General features: G+C 35.3%; 1 pseudogene; it reads right to left on the reverse strand.

The window, feature by feature from the left end:
- Positions 1–601: 601 nt before the first annotated feature.
- The window catches only part of LOC149553637 (protein argonaute PNH1-like), a 72896-nt pseudogene continuing 54471 nt past the window's right edge, over positions 602–19026 (reverse strand).

Genomic DNA, 19026 nt, shown 5'->3' on the forward strand with positions numbered 1-19026 from the left:
TGGAGGATTCAAGAATTTTGAAGAAGGGAGCTTGTTCTGCGGGTTTTCTGAGGAAGAGTGAATTAGCATCAGAATCCGGGTAGATTCTTGTGATTTTACTTATGCTATTTCTGCATTATGCATTCCTGTCTTCTTCGTGTCTTCTGAGGAATTTCATGTTTCTATTGTATAGTTGAGTAGTTATTTGTTTGAGAATTTTATATGCATAGATCTAAAAGGATAACGGGGCTAGGGTTTAAACTCATGACCAAATCCATTAGATTAGTGGATAAATTTGGGATTTAAAAGTTTATAAGAAAATTCTGAGAATTAGAATATATTGTGTATTTATATGTTTATATTTTTAAATCTGCAAACATATATATATATATTATATCTATATATATATATATATATATGCATTATTTATACATATACTGTGATATAAAATTTGTATATGTACATATACATATATATATATATATATATGTATATATATATTTAATTGAAGAATCGAATATCAAATCGCAGTACAGATTCATATTAATTTCGCATGAGAACGTTTTTTATAAAAAAAATGTTATTAAAAAAAAAATCGCATTGGAAAAAAAAATATAATTGTTTATGCGCAGTGGGAGGGACAGTACTCGTACCCCACGCGCTTTGCCAGGTGCGGAGTACTCGTCGTCATAGGTACTATGACGTTAGCAGGTACTACGTACCCGCTGTTGCCGCAAGCCTGCGATCGCAGAGCTCTGCGTACCACGACAACAGTATATAAATGGAGTTATGTGTTTTTTTTCAAAACACATTTTATGTCATGTGATATGCTTTTTTATAAAAACGTTTATGTGGCATAAAACGTTTATGAAAATCGATTTGCATTGTTATTTAATTTTCATATGATATATGATGTAAAACGAAATTGTTAATTCGATTTTATGAAATAATAAATATTTATATATTATATATGTATGTATATATATATATATTTAAATATAAATATAAATAAATAAATAAATAAATATATATATATATATATATATATATGTATGTATATATGTAATATGTAAATATGTTATTAAAAGATTTAAAATTATTTGATAAAAGATTTAGGAATTCATCTTTAATAATGATGAATAATTTTATAATTTTATAATTTAATTATAAGATTTAATTAATAGTTTTAAATTATAAAATATATAAAGTATATGAAATTTAATTAAAAGTTGGTGGGGAACGATTTCAACATAATATTATAATTGGAAATTGGATTTTAAACTTATAAAGGAAAACTTTTATCCATCCAAAAACAATACATGGAAATACGTACAAAACGTTCCTTCAAATTCTTTCTCTAAATTTGGAAAATATAAACCGAGACTTTTACATTCAAATTTGAAAACTTAGCAAAACCAAAACATGTGTTTACATTGTGTATTCCTTATGCTAATGTTTTGGGTTTTGGGTTGACTAGTGTTGACCAGTATAGGATGTCTACCAGAGGCTTGGGGGTTTTGTGATTGTGATGTCATGATGATGTTTTATTCTCGATCTTTATAAACCCAACCATGATTATGTGATGGAATGCTCTATGTATTGGTTGTGATTACTGATTGTTAAAGTTGAGATTCTTATGTTTGAGACCCTTGACTTAATCATTATTTTTGGTCATCGATCAATTATCCTTGGTTATATTCTAGTCGCCATGATGGGACTAATATGTGGATTTATTCTTAATGATGTCATGTTGTGACATGTTTGACTCAACCATTTTTGGAGTCTTCGATCAGTATGATTGAGATATATTTTGGTTATTGAGAACCATTGGATACTTGATTATCAATGATACTTTAGTTGTCAATAGAGAGCTGTTGTGGTCATGATTTTCTATGGATGTTGTTCATGGAGATTTGATGCTTTTATGCATATTTGATGATTTTATCATGGATATTTGATGATTATTATTGTGGATATTTGATGATTTTATTATGAATTTTCTTTGGTGATCTCTATGATTTATGATACCATGAGCATTAGGGTAGGATGTCTGCATGTAGTGTCGGGAAGTGGCTTGCAATGGGGGCCGGGGCCCTAAGAGGCTGCCAGGGTAACTCATTGTAAGTTGGATTAATAAGTGATAACATTCACACTTAATACTAACTGAATGAACCTAAAAAGATAAGAGTTTTTGGTTCTCGCCCATGCCTTGAGTGCTTGTATAGGCTAGGATGGGAGTAGTGAGAACGCATGGTTGTGACCTTGCATTCCATAGTATGCCTTGTCAGTATGAGAGGATACTAGTGGCCGCATGAGATTTGTATGGACTCGTGGAGTTTAGCTAACTGTCAGGGTAACTTGTACGAGATAAATGCGATGACACTTTCCCGCTTGCATAGTAGGTTCCTACATGTCATTGTGTGCCTCTGGGAAGTAGATGTCTGTTTTGTGATTAGAACCTTTGAGTTAGTATACTTTTAGGATTCCTGGACTTTAGAGACTTGTGCTATGTGATTTTGATAGCCTGTTTAGGACTTGAGATTATCTCCTCAGCACTGTGGGAGTGGACCACTTAGGTACCATGCGGTTAGGTGGTAGTGTATTTTCCACTCTTATCATTTGAGATTCATTGAGACATCGTGGCTGAAGCGTCCTTCGTGATGGTGGATATGTATCCTTTCATTGATGATTAACATATGTTAGATGATGTTATCTTATGCTTATATATGCATGTTAGATTACTTTCTACATATAATGTTGTATCTATTAGGAGTGACATTCCTACTATGTTAATGCCGATGATCTTGTCGGTGATTTGGGATGTTACGCACGGAGGGATGGCTAGGGCCCACGATGGTCTAATGATGCTATTAACGGTTGGGAGGAACCGTGCACTTAGTTTATTTTTTTTGATCTTTATGATGGATGTATATGACTTCTATGATGATGTATCATGTGTATCATGTGATTATCTTTACTTTGATGTATCATGGATTAGGATGAGATGATGTACCTTATTTCACATATGTATATTCTTTTAAGCCTTCATACCCTGTGACATGTACAGTGGATGATTGAGCATTTGGAAATGTAATGTATGAACATTGGACTTATCATTATTATTTCATGTGGTTGTTGTACTAGATGGATTCATGTATGTAATTCAACGTTAAGGGATCTTAAAGAATGTAATTTGTGGTGTATGTTATGTTTACTCTTTAGATGGACATTGCTATTGCTTCCGTTATTGTGAATAAGTTATATGTGGTGTTTACTTTCATGTTATTTTTAAAGAAAAATAAAAAAAGTTACCAAACTTAGTGAAATTCTAGGTTAATTCTTTGTATCCCTTGGCGGGGCATTACATTTGGTATCAGAGCCCGAGTTTCTACATTGGGAGCTCTGGGAATTTTGGAACAACTAGAACTTGAACTATTAAGTGTATCTTTTCAACTTGAAACTAGGTGAACTGGAAACAAGACTTGAACTGTTACTTGTATATTTTTCATACTTCAACACTTAGTTGTCAAAACTGAAATTTTACTTAGACCTAAACATAGGACTAAACTTAGTCTATTACAGACATGTGTCTTTCGATTGTAATAGTACTTTGTACTGTTGTAGGATGGTATCTGGGACTAGGTGTTCTGTTAGAGGTCGTGGTAGAGGTCATGGAAGAGGCTGTGGTCGTGGCAGAACCGTCAGTGCCCATGAGGGATCGGATCGTATAGAGAGCAGGGAAGAGCACTCTAATAGGCAGCAGGAAGAGAGCCGTAGAAAGGACCAAGCTGAGTCTGAGGAAGTTGGTCTGAGATAGTTGATGCAGACTATTCTAGAACGTCTACCTCCTATTTAAGAACAGCCTAAAGTGCATCAGACAGAACAAGAGCATAGAACCAGATCTAGAAGTCCTCAGAAGGATTGTCAGAGGTCCATTGTGTCCACTCAGATGAAGGATCTTTCAAGATCCAAGGTTAAGCCTTTCAATGGACAAGGTTCTGGTTATGTGGCTGAGTAGTGGCTTATATCTCTCGACAGGATTTTTGCTATGCAGGACTTTGACAGCAATGTTAAGGCAAGATTTGCGATCACCAATTTAGAGAATTTTGGGGCCACTTGGTGGACAATTGAGGAGAAGAAGCTGGGGATCAATATGAGAAGTGTCACTTGGGAACTATTCTTAGAGAGTTTTCGAGAACGATTCCTACCAGAGGAATGGAAACATCAAAGGGCAGATGAATTTCATAATCTCAAGCAATACACTATGTCAGTGACTGAGTATGAGCGTAAGTTTTATGAGCTCATGTCTTTTTCCGGGTTCAGTGAAAATTCAGCTCGGTTGACACAACACTTTATTAGGGGTTTGAACAATCGTATTATTGGGGGTGTCAAAGTATTTGAGCCAAAAACCCTCAAGGATGCGGTACATCGAGCAATCCTTGTTGAGCAAAGTGTCAACCTTGGTCAAGGTGGTTTTGTTGGAGCGCCAGCAGCATCAGGATCTAAAGGCAACTTCAATTCAGGTGGTAATAAGAAGCCTTTCTTTTCTAAGGGAAAACAGTTTCAGCAGCAGTCTCAGCAGACGCAATAGCAGAAGGGATTCAATTCTCAGGCTCAAGGTGGTGGCAAAGGTTCCAACTTTAAGAACAACTGCAATGCTCAATGCAATAAACAAAATCAGCCCAATCAACCAGCTCAGAGTAGTTAGTCGTTTGTTAGTAGGAACAACCGTCAGCAATCAAATGTACCACCTATGGGTAGAGGATCTGGTAGGAATACAGAATGTTTTTCATGTGGATGGATTGGTCATTATGTAGCTCAGTGTCCACAGGGAGCACCTCAGTTTTCAGGACCTAGGCCTATAGCTTTAGAGCCTACAATTGGTGATGCAAGTAGAACTCATAGAGTATTTGCAGCAGTTGACCACCGTCAGGTGGATCATTAGGGAAGAGTGGTTGAGACCACAGGTGCTATTCGAGGTATATCTCTTTCAGTATTATTTGATTCAGGAGCTACAGATTCATTTATTTCACCATCTATAGTTTCTAAGTGTAAGATGGATGCGGTGAAGCAAGATCATGGTTGGCAAGTGGAACTAGCCTCAGGTATCAAGGTCTCCACGAACTCTGTAGTTCATAAGTGTGGGCTTAGCTTAGGAAGCTTTGTTTCTATAGTGGATCTTCGATTCATACCCCTTGGTTCCTATGATGTGGTTTTAGGCATGGATTGGCTTGGAACTCATAAAGCCAATATAGATTGCAGGAAGAAGATTATTATGTGCCAAGATGACCAAGGGAAAGATGTGAAGATAGTTGGGATACCAAGGCCTATATCTCTGCGGATGATTTCTACTATGCAAATGAAGTGAAGTTTTCGTAAGGGATGTCAAGTATTTTTTGTTATGGTAAATGATCTTGATGAGGAAGATCCTATGAGGAAGACTTTAGATCACCCGATTTTGCAGGAGTATGCAGATGTTTTTCCAAGTGAGATTCCAGGCATGCCTCCAAAGAGGGATATCGATTTTAGCATTGATCTAATTCTTGGAGCGAAGCCTATCTCTAAAGCTCCTTATCACATGACTACACAGGAACTAGGTGAGCTACGTCTTCAGCTAGAGGAACTTCTAGCCAAAGGGAGCATTCGACCTAGTGTATCACCATGGGGAGTTCCAGTGCTCTTTGTGAAGAAGAAAGATGGTTCTTTGCACCTTTGCATCGACTACAGACAGTTGAATAAGGTGACTATTAAGAACAGGTATCCTTTGCCTAGGATTGATGACTTATTTGATCAGATCAAGGGAGCTACAGTATTCTCCAAGATTGACCTTAAGTCAGGATACCACCAACTTCGCATTAAGGAAGCTAACATTCATAAGATCAATTTTTGAACTCGCTATGGGGATTATGAGTTCACAGTGGTACCTTTTGGGTTGACTAACGCTCCATCAGTGTTCATGAGTTTGATGAATGGTGTATTTTGATCATATCTTGACAAGTTTGTACTTGTGTTTCTTGATGATATATTGATATACTCTAAGAATTGGAAGGAGCATGAGGAACACCTGCGGTTGGTATTGCAGTGTTTGAGAGACAATCAGCTTTATGCTAATGCAGCTAAGTGCAAATTCTTCAAATCAGAGATTCAGTATTTAGGGCATGTCATCTCAGGTGATGGTATTTCGGTGGATCTTGCAAAGATTTGGGTGATAATAGATTGGCCGACATCGACTAACATGTTAGAGATTCGTAGTTTCATGGGCCTAGCAGGTTATTATCACAGATTTGTCCAGAACTTCTCTAAGATAGCACATCCTATCACTTCTCTTCAGAGGAAAGGACAGAAGTTTGTGTGGATAGAGAAATGTGAGGAAGCATTTCAAAAGCTCAAGGAGATTTTGACTAGTGCACCAATTTTAGCAATACCTGATCCAGAGGGAGATTTTATGGTGTGTACAGATGCTTCTCTTGAAGGGATTGGGGCAGTATTGATGCAGAATGGATGGGTGATAGCGTATGAATCACGCAAGCTCAAGGATCATGAGTTAAATTATCCTACGCATGATCTTGAGTTAGCAGCAGTAGTTCATGCTTTGACAAGATGGAGACATTTCTTGTTGGGGCACAGATTTGAGCTACACAACGATCACCGCAGTCTTCAGTATATTTTTACTCAACCTAATTTGAATGCTCGCCAGAGACGATGGATGGAGTTTCTATGCGAGTATGATTTTGAGGTTAAGTACATTCAAGGTAAGGAGAATGTGGTGGCAGATGCTTTGAGTCGCAGGAGACATGTGGTATCATCTATGACTCTTAGTGTCGATTTGAGGAGTCGGATTCTTCAGGCACTTCCTACGGATTCATGGTATCAAGAAGTGTGCAGAGAGATAGATTCAAGAAGACCCTTGGAAGGTAAGTTTGCAGGTTATGTTCGAGAATCAAATGGTCTTTTGAGACATTTGGGTAGGATTTATGTGCCATTACTGGATGAGCTTTGCACCTTGATTCTAGCAGAAGCCCATCGTACATCGTACTCAGCACATCTAGGTGTTAAGAAGATGCATGCTGATTTGAGACATTTGTTATTTTGGTTCAGAATGAAGCAAGATATTGCTGATTTTGTGGCTAGGTGTCTTGAGTGTTAGAGAGTCAAGGCAGAACACCAGCACCCGGCTGGACTTTTGCAGCCAAATCTCATTCCATCTTGGAAGTGGGATATCATCTCTATGGATTTCATTATAGGATTACCTATGGCTATTCGTCTTCATGATGCTATCATGGTCACTGTTGATCGGTTGACTAAGGTGGCACATTTTTCACCCATCAGGTCTCCTTACACAACAGCTTCTGTAGCTAATGTCTTCATGCGTGACATTGTGAGATTACATGGTATTCCTAGAAAGATCATTTCTGACAGGGATCTTGTATTCACATCTGCATTCTGGACATCGTTGCAGCATGAGCTTGGAGCGCAGTTAAACTTCAGTTTGACATATCATCCAGAGACTGATGGTCAAACAAAGAGGGTGAATCAAGTTTTGGAGGATATGTTACAGATGTATGTGATGGATAGGCAGACATATTGGGAGGACTATCTCTATCTAGTGGAGTTTTCTTACAACAATGGGTATCATAGTTCTATTGGCATGGCACCTTTTCAGACATTATATGGTCGTCCTTGTCATACACCCTTGAGTTGGGACAACCTTGAGGATCGCATCCTGTTGGGTCTTGAGATGCTTCATGATATGGAGCAATAGGTAGTGCGTATCCACGAGCATTTGACTACGGCACATGATAGGCAGAAGAAGTATGCTGATGCTCATAGGATTGATAAGCAGTTTGCAGCGGGAGATAAGGTTTTCTTGAGAGTGCGATCGCGAAAGAGTCCAATCCGTTATGGAAAGGGTTCTAAGCTAGCACCTCGTTTTGTGGGACCATTCGAGATTCTAGAGAGGATTGGCCCAGTTGCTTACCGCCTTGCTCTACTACCCAGCCTAGCTCGCATTCATGATGTTTTCCATGTTTCAATGCTTATGCAGTACATTCTTGATATTGTGCATGTTCTTGATTGGAATGCATTGCAGGTAGAGGACAGGCAGCTAGCTTTGGAGCCGATTCATATTCTGAAGCAGCGGGGGTTGAACCTCAGGGGTCGAACCATCGAGCAGGTAAGGATCCAATGGGACCCTACTGATGATTCTTCAGCTACTTGGGAGGATGCAGCTAGATTGAGGGAGTTATATCCCTACTTGTTTGTAGGCTTCCAGGAGTAAGCCTAATCCAAGGGGGGGTGGATGTAGTGCCTACCCTCGTCCACATCTTTTCTGGACATATTATTGCTATTATTATCAGACTATGATAGACTAGCTTTATGTTAATGGATTAGTGGTATTGTTTTGACACTATCAGACATTATGTTATGGATTCAGTTGTTATATGATGAGATCATTTAGACTTTACATTTCATGTATGTATGATGATCATTATATTGTTTTCAGTTATTTTTTATGATTAGTTAGATGGTTTATTATCTCATGTGTTTTATTATGGATACTTACCCCATACTTGCATGTGTATGGTGTGCGTGTTTTCTTATTGTATGACATTTTTGATGTGGTTAAGGAAGGGAGTCATAGTTACCTGCTTAGTTGGGATCTACATGATGCACCATTTCCTGCCATTGCCTGTTTAGCTTAGCACTATATATATATATTGTATGTACATGCATGGTTTTTCTACAGGTTGCAGGTACCGGGTATTGACTTCCCTGAATTGCCAGGATGAGCGTACCCTATTATACTATCTCAATGATAAGAGAGGGGAGATAAATTCTCAAGTCCAAATCTCAAACCCTAAAACCATTTGTCCTAGTGAGTTAGGACAAGTATCAGAGTTGAGTACCCACTGAATGTGTCGGATGACATATTTCGTGATTTTTAATCTTTTAGACTGATTTTGTATGAATTGTCCTATGATGGGTTTTCATATTTTATCTTGGAGGTCTATGGTGAATTTTTTATTAATTAAGTCTCAACAAATAGATTTAATTAATAAATTAATTATTTGAGAAAATTAAATATCATGATCTTTGATATTTTGATTATAATTAATTAAAGGAGAATTAATTGGGAGAAAAGAATTAAATAAAAGAAAATTAGAAATTAAAATAAATAATAATTATAAAATACTAATAAATTAATAAACAAATAATAATAATAAAATTTATAAAAATTAAAATAAAAGTTATAAAATTAAAATGGGAGTTATAAATATTTAAATGGAAATTATTTAAAAAGTAATTGGAGTTATAAGCTTGCATGGGAATTAACACAGTTCTCTATTTCTCATGTGTCAACAACACAGAGGTTAGTGCATCAATTGAGCACATGGTGTCTACAACCCTATGACTCATCAAAAAGGTTGGAAAAAGACCCATGCTTAGTGGGTGACACCTTCCAGCTATTTCTAGAAGCATTCTAGAGGTTTCCTGAGAGCTCTTTATATTCAGGCATCCTTAAAAGCTTAGATATAGCGTGGATAGTGTGGAGAGCAATTGGAGCATTGGAGGATTCAAGAATTTTGAAGAAGGGAGCTTGTTCTGCGGGTTTTTTGAGGAAGAGTGAATTAGCATTAGAATCCGGGTAGATTCTTGTGATTTTACTTATGCTATTTCCTCATTATTCATTCCTGTCTTCTTCGTGTCTTCCATATGTCTTCTGAGGAATTTCATGTTTCTATTGTATATTTGAGTAGTTATTTGTCTAAGAATTTTGTATGCATAGATCTGAAAGGATAACGGGGCTAGGGTTTAAACTCATGACCAAATCCATTAGATTATTGGATAAATTTGGGATTTAAAAGTTTATAAGAAAATTCTGAGAATTAGAATATATTGTGTATTTATATGTTTATATTTTTAAATCTGCAAACATATATATATATATATATATATATATATATATATATATATATATATATTATATCTATATCTATATCTATATATATATATATATATATATATTATATCTATATCTATATATATTATATCTATATATATATATGCATTATTTATACATATACTGTGATATAAAATTCGTATATGTACATATATATATACATATGTATATATATATATTTAATTGAAGAATCGAATATCAAATCGCAGTAGAGATTCATATTAATTTAGCATGAGAATGTTTTTTATAAAAAAAATGTTATTAAAAAAAAAATCGCATTGGAAAAAAAATATATAATTGTTTATGCGCAGTGGGAGGGACAGTACCCGTACCCCACGCGCTTTGCCGGGTGCAGAGTACCTACCGTCGCAGGTACTACGTACCCGCTGTTGCTGCAAGCCTGCGACCGCAGAGCTCTGCGTGCCACGGCAACAGTATATAAATGGAGTTATGTGTTTTTTTTCAAAACACATTTTATGTCATGTGATATGCTTTTTTTAAAAAATGTTTATGTGGCATAAAATGTTTATGAAAATCGATTTGCATTGTTATTTAATTTTCATATGATATATGGTGTAAAATGAAATTGTTAATTCGATTTTATGAAATAATAAATATTTATATATTATATATGTATGTATATATATATTTAAATATAAATATATATATATGTATATATGTAATATGTAAATATGTTATTAAAAGATTTAAAATTATTTGATAAAAAAATTAGGAATTCATCTTTAATAATGATGAATAATTTTATAATTTTATAATTTAATTATTAAGATTTAATTAATAGTTTTAAATTATAAAATATATAAAGTATATGAAATTTAATTAAAAGTTGGTGGGGAACGATTTCAACAAAATATTATAATTGGAAATTGGATTTTAAACTTATAAAGGAAAACTTTTATCCATCCAAAAACAATACATGGAAATACGTACAAAACGTTCCTTCAAATTCTTTCTCTAAATTTGGGAAACGTAAACCGAGACTTTTACATTCAAATTTGAAAACTTAGCAAAACCAAAACATGTGTTTACATTGTGTATTCCTAATACTAATGTTTTGGATTTTGGGTTGACTAGTGTTGACCAGTATAGGATGTCTGCCAGAGGCGTGGGGGTTTTGTGATTGTGATGTCATGATGATGTTTTATTCTCGATCTTTATAAACCCAACCATGATTATGTGATGGAATGCTCTATGTATTGGTTGTGATTACTGATTGTTAAAGTTGAGATTCTTATGTTTGAGACCCTTGACTTAACCATTATTTTTGGTCATCGATCAGTTATCCTTGGTTATATTCTAGTCACCATGATGGGACTGATATGTGGATTTATTCTTAATGATGTAATGTTGTGACATGTTTGACTCAACCATTTTTGGAGTCTTCGATCAGTATGATTGAGATATATTTTGGTTATTGAGAACCATTGGATACTTGATTATCAGTGATACTTTAGTTGCCAATAGAGAGCTGTTGTGGTCATGATTTTTTATGGATGTTGCTCATGGAGATTTGATGTTTTTATGCATATTTGATGATTTTATCATGGAAATTTGATGATATTTGATGATTCTTATTGTGGATATTCGATGATTTTATTATGGATTTTCTTTGGTGATCTTGATGATTTATGATACCATGAGCATTAGGGTAGGATGTCTGCATGTAGTGTCGGAAAGTGGCTTGCAATGGGGGTCGAGGCCCTAAGAGGCTGCTAGGGTAACTCATTGTAAGTTGGATTAATAAGTGATAACATTCACACTTAATACTAACTGAATGAACCTAAAAAGATAAGAGTTTTTGGTTCTCGCCCATGCCTTGAGTGCTTGTATAGGCTAGGATGGGAGTAGTGAGAACGCATGGTTGCGACCTTGCATTCCATAGTATGCCTTATCAGTATGAGAGGATACTAGTGGCCGCATGAGATTTGTATGGACCCGTGGAATTTAGCTAACTGCCAGGGTAACTTGTACGAGATAAATGCGATGACACTTTCCCGCTTGCATAGTAGGTTCCTACATGTCATTGTGTGCCTCTAGGAAGGAGATGTCTGTTTTGTGATTGGAACCTTTGAGTTAGTATACTTTTAGGATTCCTAGACTTTAGAGACTTGTGCTATGTGATTTCGATAGCCTATTTGGGACTTGAGATTATCTCCTCAGCACGGTGGGAGTGGACCACTTAGGTACCACGCGGTCGGGTGGTAGTGTATTTTCCACTCTTGTCATTTGAGATTCATTGAGACATCGTGGCTGAAGTGTCTTTGTTGATGGTGGATATGTATCCTTTCATTGATGATTAGCATATGTTAGATGATGTTATCTTATGCTTATATATGCATGTTAGATTACTTTCTACATATGATGTTGTATCTATTAGGAGTGACATTCCTACTATGTTAATGCCGATGATCTCTTTGGTGATTTGGGATGTTAAGCACGGAGGGATGGCTAGGGCCCACGATGGTCTAATGATGCTATTAACGGTTGGGAGGAACCATGCACTTAGTTTATTTTGTTTGATCTTTATGATGGATGTGTATGACTTCTATGGTGATGTATCATGTGTATCATGTGATTATCTTTACTTTGATGTATCATGGATTAGGATAGGATGATGTACCTTATTTCACATATGTATATTCTTTTAAGCCTTCATACCCTGTGACATGTACAGTGGATGATTGAGCATTTGGAAATGTAATGTATGAACATTGGACTTATCATTATTATTTCTTGTGGTTGTTTTACTAGATGGATTCATGTATGTAATTCAACGTTAAGGGAACTTAAAGAATGTAATCTGTGGTGTATGTTATGTTTACTCTATAGATGGACATTGCTATTGCTTCCATTATTGTGAATAAGTTATATACGTATTTACTTTCATGTTATTTTGAAAGAAAAAAAAAAAAGTTACCAAACTTAGTGAAATTCTAGGTTAATTCTTTGGATCCCTTGGCGGGGCATTACAGTTTGCCAAGCCATAGAGTGTTTACTGAGCTTCAAAGACTATGTATAGTGCAAACCAAGTGTAGCAGAGGCTACTAAGCTATTCAACAGAATTGAAGAAGATAGTAGTGTTAAATAAGCTTTGATATGTTAACCAAGTTCTACTATATCTATTGAGCTCACAATGTTAACAATGTGAATCTAATGTTGACCAAGTCATGTAGTGTCAACTGAATGATTCAACAACTACCGAGTTTTTTAGTGTTCACTGAGTCACATAGTGCTGACTGAGTTTGAGTTACTTAGAAGAGATTAGTATGGACCGAACTTCAAGTTCAACTGAGTGCCAAATTTTTTTGAGTGTTGACAGTGTTTTCCATGTATCAAAATGTCACCGAGTTTGTCTTTAGAACCAAAGTTACAACAGTTGGGTCAACTTTGTGAATTATGATGGAATTGGTAGTGTAGCTAACTCAAGTAAGTTGTTATTTGGATTGGTATATATGTAATGTATTGTATCATATCCAAACATATTATTGAAGAATATTATGAAGTACATGAGTTCGAATTAAAGAAGACTACAAGCAATATAAGGGACATCAGAGATTTATCTATCATAGCCAAGTGATCATTGCAATACAAGGAATCTCAACCAGAAAATTAGAGTTGTGGATCAGAGATTAGCAATTGGTTATTCCTAATAGGTGCATTAGTCAAATCCTTTAAAAGAGTAGACTTAACAGTCTTTGCTAAATCTCCTAACCAAGTGCATACTTCATTGTATGTTTGTAAATCCTGTAATAAGGTGGACCTCACTGTCCTTATTGCTCCTAACAAGGTAGATCACCAAAAGTGGTCAATTGTAAGCCTTAATAGGTTAACTTTATACAGCAGTACTAAAGCTTGTGGGTATTATCCCCACCTCAGTTTTACTTTCTAATTGGAAGGTTTCTGGTGTTAGAGTAATTAAATATTTTCTAAATAACTCTAGTTTTCTTAAGCTAGACTTTAGGCATCTAATAATTAATTTTTTTATTAGTTATTATGATGCAACCTAGGTTAGACCTTTTTTAGGGTTTCAATATCTGCTATAAGGATGATCTCTCATTTATTTTTAATTGATACATTTTCATTGTTGATTATAGAATTCTATCTTTTTTCTCATCAAGAATGTCTCGTCTATGGATCTGGCAATTCCTGCCTCCATAGCTTTTGCTTCTCTCTTTTTGTGACAGTTGTTTGCATGCAGGTGATTCTTGGGAGATGCAAGGTTGATCTTTCATCAACTTCAACATGGTATCAAGGCTCCAGATCTTCATGCATTCTTGAGAGATTTGGCATCGATTTTTAGATCTAATCTTTTATAAGTATTTTGTATTGGATCTGGGGGGGATCCTTTTTTCAGAGTACTTTGAGCTTAAATGGACATCACCATTGATCTCAAAATGCTCAAAAACCCCCATTTCCATATAAGATATGTCCATTTTGGATGATGTTGAAATCTAAGGCAAAATGTGTTTTGCACCAAGGCCATTTTTGACCTGGGCACACAAAATGATGCGATAATTTTTTGATTTTATTTATCACAAAATTAATACAATTTTTTGGAATATCAATCTCCATGCACTTTTTTTATTTAAAAATTGAAGAGAAGGCGTCACAGAGCTAGATGCATGTGTCTTTTGAGATTAAGGCTTAGTATAGAGGGTGCAACCATGACTTAGGGAAACACAGCTTATCTTCTGGCTCTAGCTTGAGCCTTGCTCTCTAAAGACTATAGTCCAGAGCTTTCTACGCCACTCTTGGGTAGCCTAAGGCATTTGCAGGGCTTGCTCACCCAACAAAGACAAAGAAGTATGGAGAGACACCATGGACAAAATCTATAACATTGGAATTACTGCTCCCATGCCTGTTCAGTGTGAAATTTTTGGGATTATGACACTATACATGCACCTTCACCATGTGCCTTAGGTGTTTATTAGCACTTAATTCCATGTGCTTGCCATTTTTCCAAGGTGGAGGCATTGCAAGTTTTGTTCTAGAGTTTTTATTTAATTGGAGGAGCTAACAACCAATGGTAATTCCATAAATTTGACATTTTTTGGATCAATGTGGCATGTTGAGGTTTTGTGCTCTCCTTCTCCATTGGGATTTTCTTCCTTAACATCAGTGCTATTATTAGAGGGCTTTAACGAGACTATGAGATTGGTGGTGATTATCAATTTTTCATTGAGAAGAGCACACAATTTTTTATTGGAGAAGGGCCTCCTCTTGCCACATTTTATATAGACTCGCACGCCAAGTCTACTCAAAGACTCCTCTTATAGTCAACACATTATTAGCATATGCAAGAGTAGATTTGTTTCATGTGAGTGATGCAAAATTTTGGAGGAAGCACTACAATTTTTGGCTCTCATGCCATTTTCTTGGAAGCAACCCACATGGATATGTGTTGGCCTTTGGTTAGAAAGTCAGTAGTCACTTTCTTTTTGGTGGTTTTTCCAATGTTTGGTGGTTTCTTAGAACTGTTGTTTTTTGGCAAACCCACTGGTTTTACTCATTGTGGTTTGGAAATTTAGTTCATCTAAGTCCATGGACTATGGTTTGGCCCTTGATTAGTGGTTGTGATATTCCTTAGTGGTGTGCAATATTACATTTTTTTACATGCAAATTTGGTGTTTAATATTTTTAACTCATGATCTTCATTGGCCATCAAATTTTAATTTTGGCACCTACTCTTTTACTAGTGAGATTATTTTCACATCTCTATCTTGTTTTCGATGCTCAAATTTTTTCTAATACGGGTTTTTTTTTGGCATTTTTTTGCGTCAACGGTCATTTTTCCATCAAATTTGGGCTCTTCACTTTTTGATATTAGTACCACATCAACATTGCATCAACTTTCTTGTCACCTCCTTGTGCTCTATTTGGACCTACCTTTGCATTTTTGCTCATATCTTAGGCATATAGACTTTGTTTTCCAAAAATGAGATATCACTGTAATGCTAGTTTTGAGCTCGTCACAGTGGTATAGTTAGTTTTCAATTTTGATGGCTTTTTCTATTGTCAAAGTCACAGGTACAATTGTGCACTCTAGGAGACATATCTTGAGCATCTTATCTCTGATTTAGGACTTCTCTATATCATTGGAAGATCTTTATGAGATCTTTTTAGTGATGCTAGTTGTTTTCCCAAATTCTACTCTAGATATATTCTCTTTAGTCTTTTGAATTTTTGCATTCTAGTGGATATCTTGGTTGCTTAAAGTGAAGGGATTGATTTCATTACTTCAGATGGTTTGTCATGACTTGTATTATATATTGTATTAGACTATGTCTCTTTTGGTCTATTAGACATAATTTGTATGCATTCTTGCAAATGTACTAAGGTAAAGTTCCATATTGCATATGTATCTTTGTTTCAATTGGTTTGCCTTATTTTTCCTTTTGATTCAAGCAATGTCATCTGAGGACACTTGTGCAAATTATTGTATTCTTGGGATTCATTATGTCCTGTGCCTTACTGTACATGCACTACTTTGATAAAGTACCATAGGGGGTCGATATTTTGTCTTTTTTTGTTATCTTCCTTTGTCCAATGAGTGTCCCTTCCATGATATTAGCCTCATGACATGTCTAAGATTGATCACCTCAATACACACATATGTAATGTTATGTGCATCTTGATCATGGTTCTTTGACATGCAATTCTTTTGCCCACTTTTCCACTTAGCTGTCACCTCACCCTTGTCTACATTAGGGGAGTTCCTTTGTTGTTTCTCATGCTAAATTTGTGTGTTTGATTGGCTCTTTAGGCTTTGACGTTTTATGTCATATGTATCTTCAAGTTCTATTGTTTTCCTTTGTGTGCCTCTTGGTTTGATGTAGATTATAGTCTTCTCTCCCTGGTTAGGTTCTGCTTCAGTGGACGTTCTTCATATCAAAAATTACTTTTGACAGAGCTTTACAACTTCTACATGCTTTAGTAGTGTTATTTATGATCATCTTTCATTCATATCTTCTACGACATTCCCTAATTTGGAGGCTTCTTTAGTCCTTCACTAGTTTCTTTTAGCATGTTTTTCCATCTCTTTTTGGAGTAGAGTTTTTCCCAAGTGGTTTTCTCTATTTCTCCTCTTTTCAAAGATTTAGTTGTGCTTAGGTATCTCATTAGGCTTTGTTGCCAGGACCCAAATTCTACTTTCTGTAGTAGTTTCTAGTTTTTAGCTACTCCCTAAGTTTATCTTAAGTGGGGTATTAGAGTAATTAGATATTTTTCTAATTAACTCTAGTTTGCTTAAGCTAAACTTTAGGCATCTAATAATTAATTATTTTATTAGTTATTATGATGCAACCTAGGTTAGACCTATTTTATGGTTTCGATCTCCTTTATAAGGACGATCTCTCATTTATTTGTAATTGAGACATTTTCATTGTTGATTATAGAAATCTATCTTTTTGCTCATTAAGAATGTCTTGTCTATGGATTTGGCAATTCTTGCCTCCATAGCTTTTTCTTCTCTCTTTTTGTGATAGGTGTTTGCATGTAGGTGATTCTTGAGTACTATGGGGTGGATCTTTCATCAACTTCAACATCTGGGTTATCATATCTTGTGTCAAAGTATTATGAATGTTTTATTGCTTTCATTCTTTTAGGCATGCAATTAGATCAAAATATTAGACAAAGGATTAATTGGTGAAGTAAGATAAAAAATTATTGGTTCTTGATTCACCCCTCCTCTCTTAGTAACCTTGTCTACCTTATATTTCCAATAGGACCTACCTTAACATTTTTTCTCATATCTTAGGCATACAAACTCCATGTTCCACAAACACGATATTGCTAGAAAGCTAGTTCCAAGCCTGTCATAATGGTATAGGTAGTTGTCTATTTTGATGTATTTTTTATGGCTTTTTCTGTTGTCAAAGCTAGGGGTTCTATTTATCACTCTAGGGGACACATCTTGAGCATCCAATATCTGATTTGGGAATTTTGTATATCATTAGAAAGTTATTTTAGAGATCTTTCAATTAACAATTGTTGTTTTTCCTAATTTTTCTCCAAGCACATTCTATTTAATTTTTAACATTTTCACATTCTGGTGAATATCATGGTTATTTCAATTTTGGGAATTTAATTGTTGCTTTAGATGATTTTTCATGGGTTGTACTATCTATTGTATCTACCATATGTCTCTTCTAGTCTTTATAGACATTATTTGTTTGCATTCTTGTAAGTGTACTGAGATAAAGTGTCATATTCCTTTTGTATTTTTGTTTGTATTTTTTTTCCTTCTTATTTTAGTAAATTCATCTGAGGAAACTCATGCAAATTATTATATTCTTGGGATTCACCATATTTTGTGCTTATTGTATATGCATTACCTTGACTAAAGTGCCATTGGGGGTTGATGTTTCACCTTTTTTTGTCATCTTCCTTTGTCTAGTGAGTTTCCTTTCTGTGATATTACCCTTGTGACATGTCTGAGACTGATCACCTACGTACACACATATGTATTCTTTTGTGTTTCTTGATCGTGGTTCTATGACATACAATTCTTTTGGTCCAATTTTTTGATTTCCTATCAACTCACCCTTGTCTGTATTAGGGTGGGGGAGGGGGTTCTTCTAGTTGTTCCTCATGCTTCCTTGGTTTGATGGAGTGAGCTATGTATTCAATATTTGTTCCTATGTACTAGCTGGATGTAGTGGTTGGGTACCTATGCATTTTAGTGAGATGAATCATTTTTCATATAAACACTTTTTACTTTGTTCCTACTTTGATTGTAGCCTTCCATGTTCAATTGATCAGCTCTTTAGGCTTTGGTATTTTATTCCATCTATATCTTCGAGTTTAGTTATTTTCCTTTGTATGCCTCTCAATTCAAGTAGTGTCTTCTAAGATAACTCATGCAAATTATAGTCTTCTCTACCTAGTCAAGTTCTATTTTAGTGGAGGTTCTTCATATCAATAGTTTTTGACAAAGCTTTGTAGCTTCTACATGCTTTAGTGGCCTTCTACATAATCATCTTTTGTTCTTATCTTTTGGGACATTCCCTAGTTTAGAGGCTTATTCAATTCTCCACTAGTTATTTTAGCATTCTTTCCATCTATTT

The sequence above is a fragment of the Cupressus sempervirens genome, chromosome 6, assembly GCF_028749045.1.
Source record: "Cupressus sempervirens isolate cs-2001-9-10 chromosome 6, ASM2874904v1, whole genome shotgun sequence".
NCBI classification, from domain to species: Eukaryota; Viridiplantae; Streptophyta; class Pinopsida; order Cupressales; family Cupressaceae; genus Cupressus; species Cupressus sempervirens.